This window comes from Chroicocephalus ridibundus, chromosome 5 (genome assembly GCF_963924245.1).
Source record: "Chroicocephalus ridibundus chromosome 5, bChrRid1.1, whole genome shotgun sequence".
NCBI classification, from domain to species: domain Eukaryota; kingdom Metazoa; phylum Chordata; class Aves; order Charadriiformes; family Laridae; genus Chroicocephalus; species Chroicocephalus ridibundus.
In genome coordinates, this window is record NC_086288.1 from 61,029,460 (window position 1) to 61,053,062 (window position 23,603).

Sequence of the window (23,603 nt, forward strand, 5' to 3'; positions counted from 1 at the left end):
AACTTTTATTTTACTTAAATGATACAAATAACATGTTTAGAAGGTAAATAAATATTTACCTCTTACCTTAGTTAGTTGTTTAGGTAAAGGAAATAATGTAATCCTCTATGCGTGAACCTATTCTCCTTCCTATCTTAGCTTGCCTTACATCAGTGTCATAGAGGAGAGCTGCATTCCTCTAGCTGTTATTGAAAGACAGCTGCTCTACCCAGAAAAGATGAATAGTTGGGTTTCTGTGCTGCCTTAATGCCACTGTCACTCAAAGGCAGAAAAGCAGCTGAGCCACTTAAAGCCAGTTGCACACTTGGGGACCATTTCTTTACACCACCTTCTGATTCACACAGGCAGACCAATAAATTTCTATATGACACTATTTTTCTTGATAGACTGCCACTTTGAAGGAGCCAGGGGCCATTAGCAACAACCAACACCGACTAGGACCTAACCAAAGCCCTGCTTGGGGGCCACAAACCGAAGAAAAGGCACCTACCCAGAGCTCCAGGACTTCTATGCCACTCCAAGGTCACGCAGGAGTTCTAAACAGCATTCCTGTTTGCTCTTCAGCGAGCTCCAGCCCGAGATGCCAAGGAGATGACTGCTGCTGGGGACAGAACCAAACTGCAAGCCGCGGCAGCCCTTTGACAACCAGCCATAGACTGCACCAGGGGAGCTACTCTAATTACAAACAATAACTGCGCTCAGCCAGGAACAGGACACCAAAGTGGCCCCTCTTTCACTCTCCTCCTTTTCCCTCACACTGCGCTCTCACCCACAATCTGAATCTAACAGCATTTAACAATCTAACACAATTTAAGTTCTGGAGACAGAAAGTAGGAAACAGTCAAAGAAAAAAAAATATTGGAATTGGTCACAGTACACACCAGAGTCTGAGAAACAAAGCTGACTTTTCAATTGTAAACTTATTACTTCCTAAAGAAAGAAAGCACAACGTAACACATGATCTCACTGTGACCATTTGCATCAGGAGTTTCTATTGATTATGCAAAACAATCAATGAACAAGTTTCCATTGCCTAAAATCTATTTTTAAAAGACACTAGAACTCCAAAGTTTTTTTATTCAGTCCGCTTCCCTTCTAACTGAATTAATCTTAATGTCGATTACATAAATTTGCAAGTTTCATGTATATGAAACTTCTTGCATACATTTGAACTATGACTTAACTATTTTGCTTTGTGCAAAATGTTACACAACCCCCCCGTACCTATCTATAGCAACTGGAGACATCTCAGATCTACCAGCACAGACGTGGAGTTTTTTAAGCACACTAATTCCACCTCTGGAAACAGTCTATCAAGCAGCAGGGAATTCTGTTCATAACAGCAGAGAAGCATGGGCCGTAACAACGGAGTTTTAGGGAGCCAAAGTAAAGGGGAGCACTTCTATTCAGATTCATATCTAGGGATGTATTTGAGGCCCATTGCTCCTTAGAAGTGAATGAGGCTTGAGTTTGCACCCCTGGAACACAACTTGCTGGTATCAGGTCCTTTGAGGCCCACGGCATGACACAGCATTGCAGTTATGGCTCTATTCCCATCACAGGCCACGACCAAACTGAGTTGAATTTCAATCTGGTAACAGAGTTTCTGAAACTTCCGCAACTTCATCAGAGAAACTTCTTCCAGTTTAAGCATATTTCACAGCTCTCTCATCTTATCTTTCAAAGATGCCATTCTGAGAATAAATATTAATTTTACATTGGTGTTTTACTCTTCTAAGAAATACATTTTCACAACAAAAGATTCAGTCTGGATTTCCAGATGACTCCTGGAACAGAATTTTGAGTTGCAAGAGCAAAGCACAAATGTTAGTTGTTGCATAGAAATAATAGCCATTTTTAAAAGACAATGCTCTCAAAAATTTCTACATTCCATCTTCGAATGAAACTAATGTACTCAAGAAATTAGAGTTCATCACCCTGAAAACTGGAGGTTTGCTTCTGATCAGAGTCTGTGCAGGGCATCCACAGAAAGTCACCCATCATCTCTGGTGGAACACATCTATATCGCCTCTGTCCAGTGCGCAGAGAAAAATAATATTATGCCCAGCAGCACTGGACCATAGCATCGTGCAGTATAGCTCCAAACAGCTAAAACTTGAAAGTGCTTCAAGAAAACTTGAAGCAATTTAAGTTCAAGTTTTCCTGATAAAAACCTTCAGAGACACTGCCTGCCCATGTAAAGGTCACCTACGAAACCCTTGATCCTCCAGCTCAAATGCTAGCTCTCATGACATATTCTGTCACACTCCTCAGAGTACCAGTGCAGAGCTGCCTCCTATCAGAGACTCATTAATCCTAACGTAGTGTGAATGGGGAAGCAGACACGGGAGCTGAGACAAGCATCTGGGAAAACTACGCCATGACAGACTAGTAAGCAGGAAGGCTTAACTGCCTAGACGTTACATAGGAGCATTTGAATTAGGTCTTCAGGAGGGACAAGAATACAGGAGGAGCTTTGCCAGAGATGGGATATATGAAAACACAAATTCAACAACACTACTAAAGAGAATATGGAGAGGTAGAACCCTGGCTGAAATCTTCAGGATTTGCTTATGTGCTGCTGAAAACCCTGATTTATTTGTCATGATGTGAAGAGTTTCACTTGAGATTTAATGACAGAAGGAAGTATTTTTTCTAAAAATGGTTCAGAAGATGTCAAGGGTTCAGATTACACTGTATCTGTTTCCTTACTTCAAACCTTAATCAACTGCATAGCAATTTTCTTCTATAATATAAGTGTACATGAATCAGATGTTCTTTGTGGTGCTAATCATTATGCTAGAATTTCGTACTGCATTTAAAATAAACTTAAGCTGTAGAATAGTAAAGTTCAAGGCACCATTGAATTTTTCCAAGCAAATGATACTGTACCTCATATATCCACAATACTTAATTTATAAAAGGAATTAGCATCACTATTCTGAATCAATACACTTGATTTGCTCCCTTCTCCTCTGCGAATCATGTGCTCTGACTTTGAGAAAAGAAAATGGGTTGGTAGTGAATTCCACATTTACAAACCCAAGGACTGTAAGAAATTCATTATGTGCAATACTGGAAAAAAACTGGCCACGTTGTAAGTAAAATGAGAAACATATCATGTGTGGAAAGGATTTCAATCGAGGCTGCACAGGATCCTTCCTTTCCCTAAATACCCTGAATCACTGGATAGTTTATGCAAAAAGAAAAAGGCAGCCAAAGAGCACTCTGGGACTACGTTAACTGTTGGTGATCAGTGGAAGGCTGAACCCTTCAGCATGTTCAAATGAACAGCCAGTTTCTGAAATTAATGCATGTTGTTCAGGGAGCACCTATAGGGGACTGGTACCTAGAAGCTACTGAGCCTGAGCAATCTCAGGATCTAGGGATGGGCGGATCTTCCAACTAGAAGTAGTGGAACAGATAAGAAAGAAAATAAACAGAACCACCTACTAGTGGGAGTATCAAAACCAAGACAAATGTGGAGAAATGATCTGCAAAAACCCTGCAATGCCTTCGGTCTGAGCCATTACTTACATGTTACTGCAGAAGTAATGAGGAACCTGCACTCATCCTGACCACATGCCTCTAGTCAGGGAAGGCAAACTTTTTACTGCAGCAGGAACAGCGCATGGAGATCAGGGCTGCCTAAAGAAAGCAGGTTTTTGCTATTTTATGTTATCAGATTTCATCCGTAATCAGTTGCAGCCAAAAATAAAGCTGGGTTTCTGTATAAAAAGTTGCTAATTTCCTATTGATGGTTAAAGAACTGCTTTTATGAGTGATCTAAATAACGTCAGTTAAAAACTCCAGAGAGTCACAAGCTGATGAATCATATAAGTGCTATGAGATGCCACACAGCTACAGACATTTTGAGGAATATTTATTTGAGCTACTGAATGTCTTTTACCTGGGTGTACATGAACACGGCTGCAATAAAAACGTGTGTGCAAGTTGTCTCTTGCTACTGCTTGACCTGATTGGAACTTTGGGAATATGGAACTGAACTTTGGATGGACTTACTGAAAACTAAATAATTCCTCACTTGATAATGAAGTTGCAGTTGGAAAGACCAGAGGCATCATTATAGAGTGAGAAACGGCTCAGAAATACTCCACATGAAATAGTCAAAACTGACATGGCATCTACATGGTTTTTTGGGGGGAATCTTTACAGAACTGATTAGTTGGTGTAGTTGATTACTCTAGCACAACTACTTCAAGAACCTTCACTGATGACTATGTGGTCTCGTATAGGTCTTGAAGAAAGAAATTGTTTAACACCAAAGATGAAGCTAGGTTAAACCAGTGATGTCTGCTGAAAACTTTAGACCACTAGAGATTGCAGCTATAAGTTACTGAATACTGAAGAATACTGAAAAATGGGGCAAGGTTACAGAATCCAGTCGTGGATGAATGTGTGGGGGACTGCTGACGTAGTAAGGCATATTACAATGAGATGCTTCAGAGAAAAAGCAGGGTTTGGTTTGGTTTTGTTTTTCTCAGCAGAAGCAGTTTTTAATAGTATTTTGATATTAATGATATTAAATTTTGGCAGATGAAGGTAAGGATTTGTGAGTAGAAAGGAAAGTTTAATTCTCTTTCTGTAAAATGAAACATGTAACAGAAAAATATTGGAAGCAAAAATATATCAGCTATTTATTTACCCCCATTGTGCAATGCTCTCTAAGGTTTTGCTGTTGCATTAACTTGACCTCCATCAACATCTTTTTATGAATATCTTTTCAACATGCTTGTTTGTCTATTTATAGGCAAATAATGTCAGTCAGATAAATACCAGGAATCAAAAGCTTCCTATATGCTTTAATATTGATTAAAATTTTGTGAGAGAAAAGAGAAAACAAACAGGCAAATCTTAATTTAACTTGAACATAGTGAAGAGTGAAACAGTGCAAGTCACTGGAAAGTCTGTGGGAAGCATTTGAAAAGATCCTACAAATATAGGCAGAACTGCTATTTTTGCTCTTTTCTCATCTCAAAAAATGTCATCCACCTTGAGGTCTTGCCTGTTTACGGATGGTGAATCTCTATATTGTAAATGAAGAGCAAAGAAAAGAAATAAGAATAGTGGGGCAGCACTCCCCTGGAATTCTTTTGGTTTATTTAGCTCTGGACCTTTTAGTGGATGTGCAGGTTAATAACTGATTTCAGGTTGTATTCAGGTTGTCTGGATTAGAAAGAGAACATTGGCATCCACACACATTATGTCACAGTACCTGTGGGCAGTGCAGGTGATAAGAACACATTTTGACACCATCAACAATTATTTGACTGCAGCAAGAACAATGAGCAACATAAACCAGAGCAAGTATTTGTGGGTGGGGATTTCGGAGAGCTCCTTCACTGTGCCAGAGGAATTTCATGCTGTAATGAGCCCTCTTGGGGTTACAGATACGTTGGGATGAGCTCTCACTGGATGATTCAGTAGTTGAACTAAATTGAAAGAAAGGGTTTACCTCCTGTCACATTATAGTGATAAGAGAGATGACAGTGACTTAGATATGGGCAGAAAGGATTTTGATGTTAATCCATTGTTAATATTAATTAAAACATTCCTGCTTGCTCTTAGCATTTGTCCTGCATGTATACATGTGTGGCAAGTGCACTTGCCCTGATAAGGACCAAAACTTCTTAAAGGCCTGGGGGTTGCAGTTTGGGCTGCCCAATTCGCGTGGTGTCACGTCCACATTTTGGTTGAAAGACAAGGAAGTTAAGGCCCTCAGCCAATGATGACTAACATGACCATCTATGACCCACAGGTCAGAGTCGACTAAGGTGTAAATGGAGGCTGCCGGAGGGCCACTTGAATCGGTCCTCCTCGGAGCAGCGGGTCTGCAGTCGGGGACTCGCTCTGTGCGTTGGGACACCACCCACGGTAACTCCTGTGGGTTGAGAGCCCTTGCCTTCCTACGTGAGTGAGTGCACATTTTTGGATCCTCGTTTCTAAAGCTCAAAAATTCTTAAGTTGGCTGTATAGTATCAATTCCACTTAGCATCTTGAAGCTATCTGGAATTCCGTTTCTTTGTGGATCTTTATTATTTGCATGTAATTTATAACTAAAGGACCATGAAACAAATTGTCCAACCTTCTTTTGTGGAATGGAGTTTCCAAAATGCAACAAGAATAAATTTGGCCAGGACATGTAAAATTTTTTTTTTTTCTCGATACTTATAGATCACTCAGGACTGATAAAAGGTGTTCGATTCTCACATATCCACTTAATTCTTTTTTTATAATATCACAAAATTAAGAACATATTCAATAAACCTCATAGGGAGAGTAACTTATTTATGTACGTCTAAGTAATCAAATGCATATTAAACTAGCTTGCAAAGCTTTCACAGGCAAATTAAATACAAGAGAAAAAAACTTCTTCTCAGCACAATTGAAGGTTCCTTTCTTATCTACTGGAAGTTACATCTTTCAGCCACCTTTTGGCACCACTGAATAACATTTAGTGGTAGCATAGCACTGGTAACATGAAACAGCAGAAACCTCCAGCTCCTATCCAAAAAAAAGCTGCTTACCGGAGAGCATGCAGGAGTATGAAATGAAGCTAACTGAACAATGACAAAACATTTCCATAACCATTTTTTTGCCTCCTTGTTTTTATAAACAATTTATTACTAGTATCTGAAATGATTATTTCTAAGGTATCGTCCCCTTCATCCAAGGTATTTTCAGACATAACTGGCTTAGAATAAGAAAATGCCATAATAAATCATCTACAAAATGAGCTCCTAGCTGCTATGAAGCAATCATAATTTCTGTCCTTTACTCACTGAAGATCAGGAAAAAAATCTGAGTGATTTCAGATGCTATAATGTCATGTTGATAAATACAATCCTTTAAATGGTTAAAAAAGAGAAACACAGAAAAAGAAAGCAAAAGGGGGTGCAGCTGAGCAATTAAATGAATAGCTGAAATCAGAAGCTTCTAAAAATTGATTTGACCATGAGAAGCGTTTTACCCACAATATGGTCACTGAAAAAGGAGCCTGAGGAGATAGAGGAATGCTACTGCACGATACACTTGGGAAAGGAAGAAAAACGGGTCTCATATTTCATTTGAGTTTCAAATAAAATTGATTATGAACCTGTAGACGAGATGTTTTATGATTTCATATTTCAGTGGAACATAACTCATACATTTCCTCAAAAAGACATAGAAGTCTCATTTACCAGGGATATATACATTGCTTGGAGACAGTAGACATGAATCATTATGAACATATTTGTCACTTGGATCCCTGATGAAGTATCAGCTGAACTCTTAAATGATCCTCCCAATTTCAGAGAAAACAATACAGCCTGGGTACAAACTTGCCTTTTTAGGCTGCCATATAATGTTGCACTAAATAAAATCATGTTGAAAATTATTGTCTCATTAAACTTCATGCCTATTGCCTTATGCTCAGCAAAATAATGATAAATATCTCAAGGGCAATGGAATAGGAGATAAAAACAATAAAGATGTTTTCAGACAGGCTTTAAAGCCATTTGTTTATTTGGATACACATGCAAAGTGAGCAAAGTTATGAAGCAGACGAAATAAAAGTAGTAGATATTTCTGAATTTTAATACAGGCTTTCACATGTTATCATAAAATTTTACTCTTATGAAACTGTTCACAAATAATTTATGTTTTCCTAGATATGAACAGCCTCAAAGATTGAACTGAGGTTGAGAGAATATAAATTCAGAATATAATCAACTGCACTATATTGCAGTCACATAAGCATCAAGGCTTGATTCTGTGATATGCTGAGGACTTCCAGCTCTTACTGTATATAACTGAAGGATGTAGTGTTCAGCATTTTGCAAGATCAGGCTCAGGTGATTATCATACACTGACAAATTACCATTTGAATCTATTTTAGGTATTTTGCATGTATGATTTCTTCCTTAGCAGTCCCGATGTGAGACTAAAAACTATAGCAGGTGGAAATTCACATCGTGGTAAGCTGGGAAGAACTCAGGAGGCAGAAACAATGCTGGCAAGCAAAAAAAGTCATTTATTATTTAAAAGGGTAATAGGAGGAGCCTTTTTGTGCAGCTTTGGAGCGACTACATTTTACGTATGGTATTTAATCACATTATTATTTAGTAAGTTCAATTAATAAGTGACATGCTTTCTACTGCCTCATGCAAATAAATTTACCGGTACTATTGCATCTGTTAACAGATCGCAAGTTAAAACTGTCTCTTCAGAGACATGCAACATTCTAACATAGCAGCTTTCTCTATTTCTAGGGCTGTCCGGCAGAGTTTAGTCTTTACTAAATGAGACAACATGCACAGCAGTCAAATATAGTTGCATGTGCCATGGATGTTAAGAAAAGGGTTCAAGTTGTTTATAAATATCCAGAGGCCAAGCTGATCGATACTTGCAATTTAGGTTCAAGCTGAATCAGCAGCTAGTAGGCTGAATGCTCCCACCACTAATCACTTGGGCCACAAATACAATTTAAAAGTCTTACTTTACAAAGATTAAGTGTTTGTTATGAATGAGCCTGACAGCAATGGGAACAGAAATCTTCTGTTTTGTCACAGAACAGGGAAAGCACGAGCACTGTAGGAGAGCAATACCGGCATTTAGTTAGCAAAAGTGATAGTTGTGGTGTCTTTTGTGGCTGCAATTTCTCAGAGAAAATGAACTGAAATCACACAAATAGGTTACCAAACAATTAACAACTACAGGCTTACCATTAAAAGAGACAGCTTTCCTCAGTAATTAGCACACAGAATATCAGCAACTGAAGAAAAACTCTTTAATAGCCATGTTCTAGCTATTGATTTTCTGTAATAGCCTGATGATCCTTATGCAGGACTAAAAGTGTGGATACAAGGGTGCCACAGGAGTTACAAACTTCCCATCCATTTCTTAATCCCTATCTCAGATTCAAACACACATAAGAATAATAATTTTGAAACTGAAGTACGAAAACACTGTCTTGTACACTTATGTAAGTGTACACTTATGCACTTATATAAATGCACTTATACATTTGCATAAGACTGTTCTCACACTTCTGTCCACCTAAAATTCCCTCTAGAGCATAGTGTAACCAAAGTGTACAGCACAGACTATCCACAGTTGCCAACACTTTCCAGAATTCCCATAACTGGAACACCTGGGAGACTCTTCTCCCTCAACATAATCTTAAAATATTAAAAAAGAACTTTTCATTACAGAAAGAACTTTATTAGCATAGGCCTTAATCTAGTGATACATTTACATGAGATCATGTCAGTGAAAAGCTGATTATAGTATTACTTCTGGGGAAAAAACAGCTTTTTAAAGGGGTTTACCAGGCCAGCACTATTTAAAAGAGAAAGTTTGCAATTTGTGGATATTCAAGGTGTGGTTTTATGTTTGATTATGTACTGTCAACATATGTTAAATGCCTGTCCAGGTAGAGCAGTGACAGGGTATTTACAGTGTTTTTGTGGAATTCTCAAAGGGACCGGTGACACAGGGTACTCAGAAACCAGAGAAACAGATTCCATCAACAGCGTGCCTTATTCTAACACTCCGCAATGACAGAAAACACTCTGCAAGCTGCCTTCCAGAAAATCAAAGTTGTCACTTCCTAGTGAACTAGTAAGCTCTCGGAAATCTCCATATTGTGCTGTTGCAGCACGACAGCGCTGCGGGAAAGAAATAGAAAAACCGTAATTTGGTAGTCTCACACTTTTGCAGTCCAGCATTTTACATCATTTGGAAGATGTACTTGAGAGACAAACAAAAGTCTCATCTTTATCCATATTTATTAAATGAGACAAAACTCAGTTATTTCTCATTTTTAATGAATAATAATTTCTCATTTTCCTCTTTAGGCACATACATAAAGAACCATTTTATTTCAAAAAGTGAGACTGGAGTTAGACTATGACAATAAAGGATGCAAAATAAGGTAAAATTTTATGTATTTTTACAGTGCTTATGAAGGCAGCATAGCTGGAGACTGTTCATCTTCGATGAATTATAATAAACCTTAGATTTGGTAACTGCACATTTTGACAGGTGAACAGCAAACAATTAGCTTGTTATGAACCCAAGGAGCCTGAAAAGATATCAGCAAATTCTGTTACCTGTCTTAGACATAGGTATTTTCATGTCCCTTCTCTATCAAAGGATATAAAGAGATCTGACATAGCACCTGAGCTACCTGCCCTGCCGTCACGAGTGTGATCACCTCCATCAGCTTTCACGGCTGTCTTTCAGCTGTGTCTCTGTTCATTAAGTGTTATTGTTTCATAATTAAGATCCTATTAAAATTGAATGGTAGGGGCCACTCATTAATGAGAATGCACCTATGAATGGAGAAGGGACTGGCTCTTGGTCCAATTCATCAATGATTTCATCAGCAATTTAAAGGACACTCTTAATTCCTCATATGGACAAATGCAAAGATTGATGGGATACATAATCAGGAGGACATTTTACTGTTAGCGGATAAACTCAGTAGTTTTTCTTTCAGGTCAGCAGAACGCAAAACAACACTTCTAGGAACAAAGAATACAGACTCTTATCTTTGTTCAAATGAAAAAAAACCCAAGACTATACCAGAACAGCATTCTGGTTTAGAGTGCACACTTCCAAAGAGAAGAAAAAACAGAGTAACTTCAAAGGATGACTACAAAGTAAAAGAAGTTAAGGGATGACTACATCTCTCCGTGAAGATACTCATAAATGGAAAAGGGATCTGATTATGGAAAGTTTTTGAGGCTGATGGACATGGACCAAGTATGACGCAAAAGGTGAAAACTGAAGCTAGATGAATCTGGAAAATAAGATGAAATTTTAGAGTAGTTAAATATTAGCGGTGATCTCTTTATTGGTTTGTTTGTTAAAAAGAATAATCATATTTGAAACATAAATTATGATCCAGTCTCTGTGGAAAAAAGACCTCTGCCTGAAGAAGGTCAGTTTAGAAGATTACTGTGATCATCTATGGATTTAAAAAAACGCTATGTTTTGCAGATGGAAGGAAAGAGCACTACGTTGTTCTCCCCTCATTTCACAGGTTGTTTGCAAGGTTACTTCCATTGTCATTAAAAGCTGGAAATATAACTGTAAAAACATGAATATGTAACACAGTTCTGAAGCAATTCTGTCAGGTTTTCTGGCAAATTCCAGAGGTTCTAACAATGCTTCCAAAACCACCTAAATTCTAGCAAATGAATTCAAGATTAATCAATTTCTCTGGATTAAGTAATTTGTCTGCATTTGCCTATGTTGTCCTTCAGCAAAGCTCCATACAAATCTGTATTTAATCAGATGATCATCATTTAGCAGTATGTTAAATGCCCAAGTGATTAAAACACCTGAATAATTGAAGGGATTCCTAATGGAATAATTACAATAATGTTCTTTAGTATATCCCTATTTTCGTAGCTTTAGGCAATATCAAGTGGTTCAAATTAATAAACCATCTCATAGATTGGAAGGCTTTCCAGCACCTACAGTTCAGTACTTGGAGCTATTGGTTAGGAAGCAGTCATAAACACTGCAAATAATAATGAGATTTTTGACCTTCTAGTGTCACGTAAATTGATGCGTGCCTGACATAGGCAGACTTTGCTGCTAAACTCAAAAGCTTTCAGTTTTGTCATTGTCCCCAGCCTGTAATTGGACGTGTTAACTCTAAAGGAGGCTAAAATAGATTAAAACCAGGGAGCAGAGTTAGGAAGAAATGAATATTCCTTTTCAAAAATACACATGTTTCTAGTTCTTGTAAAAGAAAAATGATTGTGATTTCTCAGTTAAATATATCAAATGAGGCTGTATACCACATGCTGGCAATTAATGCATATAGATCTATAATAAAGCTTATTCTCCAGTGCATAGCATTTCAGATTGTAAAATTCAGGTCCAATTAATGATAAATAGGCATTCATGCCACATATTTGACTTTTTTTTCCCATGCTTTGTTTCTGATATGCTGATTTTCTTTCTTCCATTTTCATTCTGACTTCTGTTCATTTTTCATTCATTTATGGCAGTTCCTAGTTCTCAGTAACTGGGGCCCACCAGCTGAAATACTGTGATTCTCACACTTTGATACAGCCACTTTCTGTCATACGCTGTATAGTGGTCAAGGAAAACAATTCCATTTTATCTTTTGCAATGATAACTGAGCAGATTTCAACTGCAGAGGTCGGCAAGCTAAACAGTATTGTTTAAGCACCATTATTGTCATAGAATGGTTAGAGTTGCAAAGGACCTTGAAGATCATCTAGGTCCAACCCCCCTGCCATGGGCAGGGACACCTCCAACTAGATCAGGTTGCTCAGAGCCCCATCCAGCCTGGCCTTGAACACTTCCAGGGATGGGGCATCCACAACTTCTCTGGGCAACCTGTTCCAGTGTCTCACCACCCTCATAGTAAAGAATTTCTTCATAATATCTAATCTAAATCTCCCCTCTTTCACTTTAAAACTGTTACCCCTCATCCTATCACTGCACTTCCTGATAAAGAGTCCTTCTACACCTTTTCTGTAAGCTCCCTTTAGGTACTGTAAGGCCGTTATAAGGTCTCCCTGGAGACTTCTCCAAGCTGAACAACCCCAGGTCTCTCAGCCTGTCTTCATAGGAGAGGTGCTCCAGCCCTCTGACCAGTTTTGGGCTCCTAACTACAGGAAAGACATTGAGATTCTGGACTGAGTTCAGAGAAGGGCAACAAAGCTGGTGAGGGGTCTCAAGGACAAGTCTTATGAGAAGTGGCTGAGCGAGCTGGGGTTATTTAGCCTGGAGAAAAGGAGACTGAGGGGAGACCTTATCGCTCTCTACAACTACCTGAAAGGAGGCTGTAGAGAGGTGGGGGTCGGTCTCTTCTCCCAAATAACATGCAAAAGAACAAGAGAAAATGACCTCAAGTTGCGCTAGGGGAGGTTTAGATTAGATATTAGGAAAAATTTTTACACTGAAAGGATTATCAAGCATTGGAACAGGCTGCCCAGGGAAGTGTTGGAAGCATCATCCCTAGAGGTATTTAAAAGACAGGTAGACATGGTGCTTAGCGATATGGTTTAGTGATGTTTTTTTGTCAGTGTTACGTTGATGGTTGGACTTGATGATTTGAAAGGTCCCTTCCAATGTAGACAATTCTATGATTCTACGATTTTATCTTCATGGCCCTCCTCTGGACTCACTCCAACAGGTCCATGTCCTTCTTATGTTGGCGGCCCCAGACCTGGACGCAGTAGTCCAGGTGGGAGTATTATCCCATATTACAGATGGGAAAACTAAACGACTAAATTAAGGGACTAGCTCAGAAATATTGACAGACTGGAGGGACATCAGCAAGCAAATAAAAATACTAAGTATGTGCATTGGTAATAATAATAAAGACCCAAACATTCAGGACGTTATGCAGGTACTGTAAGGTATGACCTATACTCCTGATAAGGAGCAACATAGCAGTACTTGGTGTGTATGTTCACGGCAGGCATTACCAGCAAAATGGTGGCACACACTGATACCAATAGACTATGTTGATACTGCTACATACTGCAGTACAATTTAGTGATATATCAATACCTGCATATATTAAACAATAACACAAAAATTCTTTCAACAGACTTAAAATCCCAACTGTGATTCTGTAACGAGAGAGGGAGATTGAAATAGGGACTGGGGGAAGGAGACTGAGAAGGAAGGGGAAAGGAGAAGAAATGTTGCTGCAATTAGGATTCTCCCTACCATACCTTTCTTTTTGAATTGAAAATTCAATTTGTGATGCAAACTAAATAATGAGAATGAGAGCTAAAGATGCAGGACTTGTGGCGTTATCAAATTCCTGTTTTAATTTCCTCATATTGAAATATTCATAAGAGGAAACACTACCAGCCCTTGTAATTAATACAACAGTTGTCCCACAGCTCTCCAAACTCTTCTTCTGGTATTGCTGTTCCTCTACAAAGAAAAATACTATGAGTTCAGCCCGTATTTTGAGAAAGTGACACTTTGCAGAAGGATGAGAAGGTGATTTAGCATCCAGATACTTCTCCCAGACCTAATTCTGTGCCATATTAGCGTAACTAAGGATCCTCTGGAGTTCTGATAACATGGGGTTAAGTTATAAAGGATAACTTAGTTAAGTACCATGGCACTTCCTATAATGACCGCATCATTATCACAAACAAATTCTAATTTAGGTGACTCTATTTTGCTTTCCTGTAATTCTTTGACAATTCTTGGAAACTCTACTGTAGCACTGCAAGAGGTTCTCTTCATATAACCATCACATGTCCAAAGGGACAATTTGTTATTTAATATCTAAATAATGATCCCAGAAAGCAAGATTTTATTATGTATGAACTTTTAATAGAAGGATGAAAAACATGGGAACTCAGTTCATCTTCATGAGGCACCACACTAATTTTCACCTTACCACATTAATACATACTACTTTCTACTAATTCAAAATGGCCAAATGGATCTAAAAAGAGGAAACATTTGCACTACTGAATAATCTCCAACTTTGCTAAACGCCTGTCAAAATACTATGTTCTCAATTCCATTTTAAGTCATATATTAAAAAATGAGTATACACAGATTTTTACACCATGACAAATTACTTCTTTCCAGATACTAATTACAGACAAAAAATGTACTTATTGTATTAACAACTTTGTGCTAAAGGATCATGTCAGAAGATTTTCAGAGGGTGTTTTCCATGTAAAAACTATGAAAACTAAAAACATGCATCTACTACACATCACTACATGCCCTAACTCATCTGCAGGAATTTATAAATTGCAGTTTTTCATAGTGGTAGCAAATGAAGTTTTTATGTTGGAAAGAAATGCCCACCTAAATAAGAGAAAAATTACAAAAACTGCTGTGTTAGAGAGGAGTAGAGAGTAGAAAAGCCATCTGACTTTTGGCACAAAATTTCCCTTGTTAAATTGAGCGGGGAAATTCCAATTCAATCTATAGTCCTGCAGAGAGATGCCCCATCAGAGGGTGATGCAGGATTCCGGCATGTTCTGCCCTGAACTGCCCTCTTCTGGCTACATTTTTGACCTGATTAAGTGCCTAAAGTTTGGCAGTGTGAATGTGTTTTGCTATGTCCATTCAGTTTCTATCAAGTCCTTGCACTCATAGGCACTGTGGGATCATGAAATGCAAAAGAGCCATAAAAGTGAAAGTTATATTACTAGCAATGCAATGGAAGCCGTTAAAAAGCCATTAGCTATCAATAGCTGATGTACGCTAGTTACTTATAATGCCCTATTATAAGAGTGTTTGTGAGTGGCGAGGGTAGGCAGGATGGGGTAACTCAAACAATAATACCTCAGGGTGGTAAGCGCTGAGAGTGCTAATTCTTTATGGCAACCACAATATGGGAACCAAAGAATAAAATTTATAATCTGCCAAAAAAAACTAGGAGAAAGTTCTACACTATTTCAGGACTGGTCTGAAGTGGATTGCAAAATCATTTCGCAGAATGGACATTAAAATGCTCCTGCCTAGGGGCGGTTGTCCCTTACTGTATTATAGAAGTACCTAATGGCTTCAGTATATTAAGTACTATACAAACACATTTTAAGAAACATTTCTTTTTCCTCTGAACCACAAAACAAATAGGCAAGATGAAGGCCAAGCAGAAGGATGCATCCATTGTCTCCATTTGACAGATGGGGAAGGGAAGCCCAGCGAGACTGAGTGATTTGCCTGAGGCAGCGTGCAGCAGAGCCAGGAATTTGACCTAGACAGCTTGAGTTCCAGACCAGTGCCTTCTCTCATTAATACCTGCTTCTTTATGCATTTTTTTTGCCATAATCTAGCAAGTAAAGGAGCGCTGCTTTGTTCCAGGTTTAATAGGATCACAGTCTTAAAATGATATACAGGAATCAGTAACTTCAAAAATCAGACAATAAATTTTAGGCTGTATTGATTTTAGATTCTTCCCTCAGCTCCTGTGTTCTTTAAACCATCTCCAGTAATTTGATTCAAGCTTTGCAAGGAAGTCCTTTGAGAGCACATGAAACAGTATTTCGGTTAAACCACTAATGTGATTTTTCATCAATCAAATATTAAATACTTGAAGAGAAAATAAACTTGAACTATGAGAAATGCTTCTGATGGCAGCTCAAAAGACACGCATCTGTGCAGTTCTGGAAAAAGACAATAGATTCGCTTTTGTGTCACAATACTGAGTGATTAGGTTTTGTGTATCATACATCCATCTTCCAAAGTGTGAGAAATGAAAACAACTGTAAATATGGATTAAAAAAAAAGTACTGCCTTTGATAAGGTAGCTGCAGACAGTATTTGTACAAGAGATTGCTTTACCATTTGTTGCAAGGCAAAAATCACATATATGAACAGTAATGGCCAAATTTCAAAGAGTTCAGAGAATCATTACTTCCCTAAGTTCTAAGCCTGTACAAAGTAATGAATTACATATCTGTGATTTTTGTTTGATAGAAAGACAGAGAGATTTAAAAAAATAAATAAATTAAAAAATCAATGTGACAAATGTTCAGTTGATAGTAATCAGTACAATTGGGGGAGTGAGGAAACAGAACTCCCTTAAACACTAGACTAGCTCATTATTTAACGTTGTGTAAAAATTCACAAGAAATTAACATTGTAAGATGCACTAAAACTGTTTTTTGTTTTAAGAATAGTGTTTCTCCGAGTCTTGGGAAATGCACGGTACACTCTGAAGTTTTACTTCTGGGATAACTGCAAAATGATATCCTCATCTGAAAAAAGTAATGATGGAAGAAGCAGGGCAAATGAGGCTACAAAAATAGAGAGGTTACACAATCACCTAGGCGCCTATTGATTTTCATAAGTGAGTCCTCAAAATTTGATCCTATTTACTGCAAGTTAATTATCCACACCACTCAGTATACAGAAAGACAAAGCATTACCATTGCAAAAGGAATCAAGACCCTTTGAAAATAATATAATAAATGCAGGTTCTGCACATATACTACAAATGATGAGCAAATTTATACTGGAAATAAAAAATGTGAGAGAAGGCAACCTGATAATAAAAACCCCAAAATATGAGGAAAAAGTAATAATCTTCTACCTTCTAATTTTATCACAGCCAAAAGAGGCCTTGTGGCAAAAAATGCCAATTCCAAAGCCGTAGCTTTGTCACCCTGACACTTCTTATAAAAACTAAAAATGAATTTTCAGGCTAGTTCATGCAACAATCTAGGGAACTTGAGTGAGAGACTGAGCGAAGAGAAATGCTGGTACAATAATTGGTTAGGAGTAATATTTATCAAAACTTTTGGGCAATTTGCAGAGAATAATTATCCATGAATAAAAGTACCTCCCACCTTGACAGCTCAAAAATAGGAAAATAAGAGCCATCAGAACATGGCTTTTCATCGGGGTTTGGGGCCTTTTTTCTTCTAATAATGAATGCATTAAGAGCCATACAACCTGCCACGGAAAAGGGAAGGAACAATCATCACTGGTTTGGGAGGAAATCAACATATATATTCCCATCTCTTAAATAAGTCATTGCTGTCATACTTTTGCCTTGCTTGCCAAGATGATTTGTTTCCTGGTGCACTTGAGTATTCAAAATTAGACAAATGAACCAGTGTCAGTTCTAGGCTACCTATATGGTTGGAGGGGAGTCTACAAGAGTAGTCTGGGGATAATTAATTGATCCTTCCAGTCTATTAGCAATAAAAACTCTTGGTTCTTTCTCAAAGTTGTGGGGGTTATAGTTGGAGACTTTTAAGCTGAGCACGAGTTGGTTCTCAGCTGAACAGCTGGGTCTCACATGTGCTTAAACCAGCTGACATTGAGACCATGCAGAATCAAACCTTTTCTGAACATGTAGAGTGTAGTTCAACCCAACCCAGATCTGTTTCCACTGTGAAACTCTCAAGTATTCTTAACCATAGTGGCATTTTTTCTAGACAAGTCTCAACTTTCTGTCTTAATTTACTAATAAGAAAATGTCTCTCCCTCCCCATGCTTCATGAGGAAGGATGAACATTTCTCCCCTTAATAAAGACCTGTAGAGTTTCATCCTAATGCAATCAGAATTTAAGAAAGTTATAAGTAGAAATGAAACATCTGCAGATAAGCATTATAGTTCATCACTTGCAGCAGCAGATATAGTTGATTACTGGAATCTGAAAATAGAAAATGTAAACTTTTAGATTAAAGTAATTACGCTGGAATAATTATATGGGACTGAGATCATTATATTACAAGGTAGTTTTAACATCTGAGCCATTTAAAATACATATGCTGACTAGTAGTGAAGTTGAAGTCTTCCTCAGATACAATATGGAAAGCATATTAAACAGATATTCTGAAAGTATCTCTGTGAATGCAGTCTGTTTTGTCATCTGGTCAAACACAAAGTTAACGTACAAGAAAAAAAATAATGGTTTATTCTATTGCACTCGTAAGGTCCAAAGAAATTTAAAGTAGAACGTATTAAACAAATCAAAATATATTAAGGAAAATTAATCACATTTTGGACTAAGAGCAAAATATTAAGGAATTATTACTTCAATTAATGCAAAAAGGTATCAGTCTTATGTTATCAATTCTAACAATGTGCAAGTTTAGTAATGATTATATCAGAAAAACACAACATTTAGTAAATGCTTTTGGACGGTATTGAATTCAATTGTTATACTACTGTTAAGACTTCTGATTCTTAATATTTATTTCAGTCAATCACCAGTCTAGTAGGTGGGGGGAAACAGTCAGCTTTAGGCAACTGCTTAAATCTTCATGATGTCAACAACTTTGGAGACGTCACATATTCTGCATGTTTTACAATAGTACATAAAGAACAATTAATCCTCATCTGTTAAATGTAAGACTATCTCAGAATCAGACCCAAATGCATCCTCTCCAATCCATGGATCTTAAAGCTGTTCCTCTCCTCTGAGGCTTCATAGGAAATCCTTCCACACCTTCACTGTTCAGAGGTTATAACAGCTCTGACTCAACAAAGTATCTGTATTCCCCTTGATTCCAGGATTTATCAAATGCTTAACCCCTACAGAAGACAGTCTAAAAGAAGCACTTCTCTAATTGCAACCCTAGGTAAAATGAAATGGAGAGTGAACATTCTCTTCATGACTCTTCAACATGGGTTAATAAAATGGGTTAATATGAAAGTGGATTGATTTTATGTATTTGAATGCTTGAGGAACTGCAGTATTAAGGTGTCTAGAAAACCTGCAAAGATGGAAACCAAGCCGGAGGACACTTTTTGGCTGTCTATGTAGTTAGTTCTGAGCATAAAAAATTTCTGAACCATGATTAGCACTCAGTTAACTTTGTGCCAGCTGCCTGATGTTGGCACATAAAAAAAATATCTCCTTTTAAATAACTGATAAAGGGAGAGAGGCGGGTTTAACGCTGCTGAGCATTAGGATACTCATAAAAATAAGAAGGTAAAGTTCAAAGAAAAATCATTTGTATAAGCCCCAGCAGTGCACATTATTAAAAGCTATTCATATACTGTGCACTGGACTGCTACTGAATTCTCTCGCTTAATTTGCACTCAAATTGCCACAGCAGTGAGCCTCCAAATAAGAAGGTAGAAGATATATAGGAATCTATTGCTTAAAACAATCCAGTACATTGATATGGCCAGATGGTAACAGGAAATCTAAGAACCAGGCAGCAAAGTGAGACACAGAAGTCTCTTCATTTGCGATCTGAAGTGGCTTTTCTGGTTTCTCAGAAGCCACCTGCAGCAGTTCTCCCACTGCCTTTAAATAGTTCTGAGAATCAGATCTTTGGCTCTAAGGGAGCTCTGGAAACTAAATGTCTTTCCCTTCAGAGTTTAAAAGATTTTTTTTTGCCTTTTGTTTGCACGGTGTAACACTAGACATCTCTTCCATCTTGTCTAAGAAAATAAGTGGCTTTTCTTCTTCTTCATCTAGACCATATTTTTACCTTTTTTCCATATTTGCATATAAAAGAATAGGGATATTTTATTCTACATACAATGCAGAATGAAACAACCATTTCTGTGGTAGTAAATTCCACAGTTTTGATTTTACTCGCACAGGGAATAAAACCACATTTCTTTATCCCAGGTATGGATTCAAATATCTATGTATTCAACAATATTTTTCCGATACTGTTAGGAAGAATTTCCAATAATATTGGAAAAATATCCAATATTTGCATATCTGCTATGCCTATTTCTATTATAATATGTTAACTATCTATGAAAAATAAACTGGATACAGCTCTGAATACAAGCACTTGCACCATTTAAAAATAATATATCTAGGGCTTCAAAACTAATTTGCTGCCCATTTTTGATCAACACTTCTTAGAATAAAAAGTAACATTTGTGCAGTAACTATGTACTCATTTATTAGCTTGCTAATTGCCCAGTTTATTAGAAAGTCTTTGAAGTTTTTTAATATTTTGACAGTAAAATTACCAAAACTTTTTGTACATCCATTTTAATTTCTGAGTTAACTAAAAACATATACAGTTGGAAACAATTGCACAAACGCACCACTGCATCTTCTGATGTAAGCAATTCTGCTAAATTTAACAGCCAGAAAATATGCAACACCAGACTTTTTACACATGAAAAATTACGTGTTACCATTTTTAACCAATCCTGCACTTCATTGAAAAACTCACCTGATATTTTAAATAATAAGCAGGATAAAAATACGCAAAAGTATTAAATAAATTTCTAAGCCCCCAAAATCCACTAAAATCTCCATTAATAGATCTCTGATTAGGTGTTCAGGAAGGCATTTTCATCTAGTGAAAGGAAGATAAGTCAGTTAATGCTGGTGCTCTTCAAAAATCATTACTAAAAGACAACACCAGGGTTATCACACCTTTCTAAACAATGGACGTGTCCCAGAGGTGCCCAGATCCTTGACAAAGCTACTTAATACAATGAAAAAAATCAACAAAATCAAGACATCTGGTACTACCCAGCTATCACTTGGCTAGGAAAGTGTTATAGAAGAAATGTCTCTTGGATTCAGCATTTTTGCTTCCTTCAGGCATCCATCTGATGGAAGCCAGAACAGGCAGACACTAATGATAACAATGTAATCACCTTTTTTTAAAATTGGAAGATTAGGATAGTTACCAGTGTTCTCAGTGCTATGAAACTGGGCACTGTAAAATTTTCTTGGTCATCTGAGGAGGATCCAGACTGTGGTACAGATGCTATGCGATAGTCCCATCCCCAACCTTGGCATAAGGCTTGGGAACGGGAGAGGAGTGCAAGAAGCAGGTGACTGCATGTAGCAGCACAATCGTGTGGAAAAGCATTGCCACACAAATCACCACGGCCCTTGAGGAGCCCACAGCAGCTGGAATTAAAAGGCTGCAGGTACGGCTGAGTACACACTAAAGCTTTCGGTCCCCTGGGCTGCAGCTTTTAGCTTCTCCCCACAGGCTCTCAGCCCTAAATTTTGTGTAAACCTTAAAGTGTCTGCTTGACCGAAAAAAAGATTCAGATGAATTCTGCTGTGCACAGTGAATTTCTTATTAGTATATTTAGCATCACTTCAAAAAGTCTACATTGTCATGGCTCGTTTAACACATTTACGGTTCTGTTAAGCAGTGGTCTTTCCCAGTGAACTGTATGAACTGGGCAGAATATTCTTAATTTGTTGTGTCCAAAAAGCATCCAAAACAGAGAGAAAACATCAGATGATTTTAGTATTTCAGCCAAACCAGCATATTGAAGTTTAATCACAAAATTATGTCAATTATGGGCTTTTCTTACGTCTGTGAAATTTCAGCCTAATCCTTTCTTGCTGTAAAGCACATATTTAATATTCTTCTCCTGAGTCTTCAAAAGAATCAGGCCAAGCAATGACAGTAGTTGTAGAAACAGAGGTTGACATTACTGGTAATTTTATATCTCCAAAAAATGTCAAATCAAACCCCAGTTCCTTTACACAGAAGGCTGAACTTGCCGTGACTATAAAAATAATACTGGGCCCAATAGAGATAAAACCATGTGTTGTGAATGAACGGTTTTCAAATGGCCACAGGGGGTTCCTAAGAGGCAAAACGAGAAAGCAAGTAAAAGATTTTTTCATTCCCTTAAAAATAACCGGATGGGACTAGAGTAAACTTGCCATAAAGCTATGATTTGACCAGTAAAATCTGGTAATTTATTTCTTCCTTATGTTCAGTCATTACCCAGTCTGAAAACCTTTAATATTCATGGCAAAGAACAGACATTTCTCTTCCACATTTGCCAAAACCCTGTATACTTGTATGAGGTACTGCTGAATGTCTCAATCATAAAACAAAACACGCAAACTCTTCTGTTGCTCTTGCTTGATCTTTACTTTATTTGAAATTCATCTTACAAAGCAGTTCATAATCTCAGAATTTACTCTCAATCTTCTTTTTATAGAGGGAAAACTCACAGGAGAATTTAGGACCCTGTAGTACACTTTGAACAGTACAATTTTATTTTAGAACAAGTGCTACTCTCTGCAGAACCCTTGAAATTTGATGTCAGCGAAAAAGAGTCATTATACTTGAAGATTTCTACAGAGGGAAAGGATTCAGGCTACTACTCTCCCTACCAAAGCCTACAGATATTTTTTTCTTTTCTTTTTGCTATTTAAGTAAACTATTGACATTAAGAATAGGAAGAAAAAACTCTCTAAAAATAGAATTAATCATCAAGGGAAGTTAAGCACCATAATACCACTGAAAGTGAGTCACCCTTACCTAAGTTATCCCATTAAAGGTTTCTGAACTGCATCCAGCTTTAGTAAGTCGAACTTTGCAAGTCCTCAAGGGTGCAGAACTCTTACAGGAATCTGCAAGAGCTCTATGAATCGAGAATTTGTAAGGGGAGGACCTACCATCAATATTTGATTGGTTTTGCTGAAGGCTGAATTAGAATTTGAACAGAACAGCAATGCATTTGGGTTATTCCATCTAACATGCTGCACATGTTTATTACTTAGATGGCGCCCTAAACTTTGCTAGCCTATAGAAAGAAAGTTCTTACATTAAATAAGCAGAAGGATCAACCAGGCAGCCAGGTAACTGGCAAGTTGGTTTAAATACCCCATTACACATGGACTGTGCAGCATCAGACCTACCCTCTTTCTGCTTGGTTTCTCCTTGTCTGTTAAAGGGAGTTACATGTACAGCACAAATAAACTGCTGGATCAAGATTTTAAAGACTAAGTCACATAGGTATCTGGTCACTGTAACCACGTAAGAAAGTACTTATGATCAAAAAGCAGTGGCAAAGATGGGAAGCTAGACCGACTCTCTGCCCTGTTTTCTTCTCCACCATTCCTTTTTTTTTTTTCTATTTTCCCTTTTAAATACAGATCTAGTAAGGCCTGATGCAATGTGTCTTCATATCAGAAATATTTAAGTGTACAGAAAGGGAAAGAAAAGACATGAAAATTACCCCTTGTTTCAAAAGTTTAAAATATAAAATATGCTTTAAGCAAGTGTTTGTAGCACTCATTTCAACATTTCTCTACATATCTAGATCAAAAGATAGAAAAGCTATTATAAAATAATCACATAAAACGACAAGAAGTGGCTCTTCAGTAAAAACAATTTAAAATCTAAGTGCTTCCACTATT

General features: G+C 37.5%; 1 protein-coding gene across 4 annotated transcripts in view; it reads right to left on the reverse strand.

Moving 5' to 3' along the window:
- The window catches only part of KCNIP4 (potassium voltage-gated channel interacting protein 4), a 453,265-nt gene that overhangs the window by 407,356 nt on the left and 22,306 nt on the right, over nucleotides 1-23,603 (reverse strand). The window contains exon 1 of one of the 4 annotated variants that reach the window (XM_063335353.1): nucleotides 491-634. The exons of 2 other annotated variants lie outside the window; for them this stretch is intronic. The gene's annotated coding sequence lies outside the window, so the exon portion shown is untranslated. Of the gene's footprint in view, nucleotides 1-66; nucleotides 190-490; nucleotides 635-23,603 lie in introns of those variants that run through there. One more of the 4 variants, XM_063335352.1, reaches the window with a different exon arrangement.